At 31.1% G+C, this 3696-nt stretch overlaps 1 long non-coding RNA gene across 1 annotated transcript; it reads left to right on the top strand.

Moving 5' to 3' along the window:
* Positions 1-672: 672 nt before the first annotated feature.
* Positions 673-1571, top strand: LOC105233712 (uncharacterized). The gene is made up of 2 exons (XR_852896.4): positions 673-1083; positions 1174-1571. It is a non-coding gene; the product is annotated as an uncharacterized LOC105233712 (long non-coding RNA).
* Positions 1572-3696: the final 2125 nt, after the last annotated feature.

The following is a 3696-nucleotide window of genomic DNA, read 5'->3' as shown; positions in this document are numbered from 1 at the left end:
CTATACGGCGCCAGACGCAAGCAGACAGTCGCGGCGCCAGACTCAGCAATTGTTTAACTAGACAAGCAGACAGTGCGGCGCCAGATGTCTATTGTTTCGACAAGCAGACAGCCGTGGCGCCAGATGTCTACAACAAGACAAATGCTATTCCATATACCTACAGCTATTGTTCATAATCAGGGATGCATATAGTAATACAAATACAACTTAATACTACTTTTGTAACAATATCATCCTATGCCAATTATGCTTATATTTCTATTAATCCAATATTTAAGAACGGAAAGAAAAACAGCATTGATATCTTTGCAAATTTGTAATTCGTGAACTATATCTGTGTTGTTTAAATTTGTTGTTAAATTAAATATTTGGTCTAATACTTATTAACTAACAGACTGATCAACCGTGTCCAAACTTGTTTATAGTTAGCATGTTGATACTTCTAGGTAGCCTTCGATACGGTCATTAACTAATTAGTAATGCAGGTATTTTTCCTTCATTATTGTTGTTAGTTTATACAAAGAATTATTTTTCACTTTTTAGCTTGATATGCTTTAAAAGCGTGTTTTTTTAGTTTTTTTTTAACTATATTTATTTCATTCTGAATACGATTACGATGATTGCACCTTGAACTTTTCCTTGTTTTCTTTTCGAAAATATTTTTCTATATCAACTGTGTTTTGTTGATATTCCTTAGTTCGTTTAAAAAAGTTTTTAAAATTTAAATAGTTAATAAAGTATGCTTATATTTTATTGATAGTAGTTCCCCACTATTAATTTTGTACTACGATTAAAACATTTTTTAGAATATCTCCCAGATTCTGAAGTTACCGATCAGTAAAACACAAATTTGTGCATTTTTCCATTGGAAATGGCATTGAAATTAAGTTAACAATGAAACTGGTTATGTTTTATGAAGATGCGGTTTTGATTTTTAAGTTTTTATTAAGTTAACTTTTAAGACAAACATTACAGAACTAGCGAAATAAACAATTTATGTATATTTCAGGGTGAATTTCCATACCCTAGTACTTCTTCATGGACTAATTCTGAGTTGGGCATACCCGCAGTTAAAGAATGAAGGTAATTTTTGTTTTAACATCAACTACTTTTCATGTATATAAATATATAACAAATAATAAGTTATTGTTTTTTAATTGCTTTATATTTCAGGGTAGCATCTTCGTACTTCAAAAGTTTCGTTAAGTTAAATATTTTGATGGAATGTTAAATGGAAAATGTATACAACTTCAAAAATAACAAATTATTTTATTTTCTTAGTCGCCGTGTACGAAATGGGTTATAATGTCATGTTACTACGTAATCATGCCCGGCATGACATCTTTTAGTTATTTTAGTCAACAAAGTATTTATCCTTTAAATTAAACGTTTTTTTTTAACAGTTGAGTTGTGCTATTTTTCGGAAGTTTATTGCATTTTTTATATTACTCTAGTTAACGAAGTTGTTTTTCCTTTGAATGAAAACTCTGTTTTCTTAACAATGGAGGTGTACTGTTTGTCGGAATAAATATATATCTAAATGCGTTTTCCTCCAGCGCTTTGAAGATCTACTGAATCGCACACGTTAAATGGGGGAAACGTTAACAAGTAAGGATCAGGGATAAAGGGATGCCTAACGTATTCCAGTGTGAAAGCGCCTCAAAATAAGCAGTTTTTATATAATATTCCTTTGTAGCCAGATCGGGAAAATAATGATTTTTGAACATTTATATTGAAACGCCCAACATTTATTACAATTAAAAGTTTGTTTATATTAGACTTCTAATATACCGCAAAACTATTTGAATGTTATTCAAATGGGTTCAATGTTATGGGTTTCCTCGGGCAAAAAACGGTCTTTTTTCAATAATTTTTTTTACATATAAAAAATGAAATATTTTAATGAAATTTTTTCGGAAAAAAGGTGCATCCGCGTTGTCAGCAGAACTTCTTTCAGGATCATCTGAAATAAAAATAAAAAATACGTGTTTTAGTTAAGACAATAAACTAGGTATTGGACGAAGGAAAAAAAATTAAAATTGGCTTTTTGCGGACGTTTTTATAAAAAAATGCAAATTTCGATGAAAATTTCTGGACATTTTTTTTAAATAGTTGTAATTAAAAAAAATCCTTCGTTCAAGACCTTGTAATTCTTGTCCCTTTTTTTCTTTATATAAGGTAAACTACTGGAAAATATTTCATTTGGTGATTTCTCGTTAAACTACGAAGTTCATTTTGAGGTTATAAGTGTTTGTTGTGAATTTTATTCGATAAAAAATGCCTTTTAAAGTGTCTAGAACACAGATAACGGAAGGTATTCGTAGAAAAGATAGACCTAAGAAGAGGAAACAATCATTTAATCCAAAAAATCCTGGGATGATATTTCTTTCACGCGTACGTCGGCAAAAAAATTAAAAGGCGATGACAAACAGCACGCTCCAGAGGAAGCCACGCTACAATATTCGATCATTGACTTTGCTCTGGTTTTTTCTACACTTTCGTGTTTTGTATGGTGTTTAAATATTATTGAAAGTGGAGGTGAAGAAAAATTTGGCAATGGAAAAGTAAATTTTAATCAATGCTCCAAATTCGGTCTGGGATTTAAACTTTTGGTAGAATGTGAACGATGTATGCCAGGGATGGGCACATTTTTAGCCCGCAAAGTTAGCAAAGTGCGCACGGGGGCTAGATGAGGGGAATATCAGTTTACGGAGAGAAGGGCATAACAAGTTGAGAAAAATTGCCAAAAAAATGAATTACATTCCTCCGTAACTTGATGTTCATCGCAGAGTGGTTGCGGCCAGGGATGGCAAACTCGATTCCGATTCTACTCGAGAATCGAGTTTTCTCGTAAAATACTCGAGTTTTCGGAATCGATCTTCAGTAGTCGGAGTCGATTAAGAATCGATTCTTGACATTCGATTTTACTATTAATTAAGTGACCAGTTTCAAGTTATAAGCTTAGTATCCAGCTCTCAAGAATTGTAAAAACTTCATATAAAAAAACGCTTAAGAAACGGTCAAGAAACTTTCCTACGATAAATTTGCTGGTAAATGTTCAGGAGAGCGGCTTTTCCGAAAACGTGCACCAATTTTCACGGAAAATGTCTTAAAATACTCGTTTTTAGTTCTACTTTACGAATATGTATATTAACGCCAGATCACTTAAATATGCTTCTGTTTTTAAGATCTGTCCTGGAAAATGTATGGTTTTCTTAAACTGACAATTAGCTTATTGTTCTTTTACATATATTAAATTTATTTAAAAACTTATTTTATTAAACTTCTTTAAATAACTTGAATTATTTTAAAAAAATTTAAATGAAATGTAATGTTCCCTGTACCTTATTTATAAACAAAACAATATACTTGTTTTTAACTATTTTTGTGTTTTATTTAATCGATTTGAATTATTCATTCAATTTATGCCTTGTGATTTAATAAATAAATTTTTGTCCTTTTAATTTAAAATCGATTAGAGTCGAAAGAATCGATTTTTGCCCCCGGATAATCGATTCTTAGAATCGAAAAATATAGAAAAATAGTCAGAATCGAGAATCGATTCTGTAACCAATTTTGCCATCCCTAGTTGCGGCAATACTGACATTGTACACAAATTTAAGGGTGGAAGTTTACTTCATATCGGAATTGTACAGTTGTGTGAACAAAAAGGGGTAAACATAATTTGCAGAGTTT

The sequence above is a fragment of the Bactrocera dorsalis genome, unplaced genomic scaffold (assembly GCF_023373825.1).
Source record: "Bactrocera dorsalis isolate Fly_Bdor unplaced genomic scaffold, ASM2337382v1 BdCtg095, whole genome shotgun sequence".
Taxonomy (NCBI): Eukaryota; Metazoa; Arthropoda; class Insecta; order Diptera; family Tephritidae; genus Bactrocera; species Bactrocera dorsalis.
The sequence above is the reverse complement of the archived record's forward strand: the minus strand, read 5'-3'. Positions and strand labels throughout refer to the sequence as shown.